Consider the following 577-nt stretch of genomic DNA (forward strand, 5'->3'; position numbering starts at 1 on the left):
GGTCGTGCCCGGCCAGTGCAGCTCCAAGGGAACGGCCGCTGGCCCCTGCTCAGTGCTGGGTGCCCACAGTCCCTGCTGATGCCAGTGCTCCTGGGCCGAGCTGCTGGGAAATCCCACGTGGAGCAGCACTTCTCCAAAGCCCACAGGTCTGGAGAGACAGAACACAACAGAGCTCCTACCTGGCTGCGAGAGACGAGAGCAGGAAACGAGCTGCTCTCCAACCCCTCTGAGAATCTGAAGGGGGCAGTTCTGTGTCACAACATCAGCCCCTGCACAGCTGGGGCTGGAAAACCACCCCCAGGACACGAGCCCCCAGGACACGAGCCCCCAGCAGGGCTCCTTTCCAGGGGCAGCAGGTACAGGGCACAACCCGCTGCAGTGCAGCAGTTCCATGGGCATTAATACATTAATAGCTCTTAATAATGGGAGCCACGTGCCCTCATGCAACACACCTAGTCCAGGAGAGTTTTTTTAATAAGCAAATGGGACAGAAAAATGCCTTCCCCAGGCAGCCAGCCTGCAGGCAGCGAGGACAGGGCAGCCCAGCAGCTCTCACCTGGGAGGAGCAGGAGCTGGA

Source organism: Merops nubicus, unplaced genomic scaffold (genome assembly GCF_000691845.1).
Source record: "Merops nubicus isolate BGI_N331 unplaced genomic scaffold, ASM69184v1 scaffold35892, whole genome shotgun sequence".
Classification (NCBI taxonomy): domain Eukaryota; kingdom Metazoa; phylum Chordata; class Aves; order Coraciiformes; family Meropidae; genus Merops; species Merops nubicus.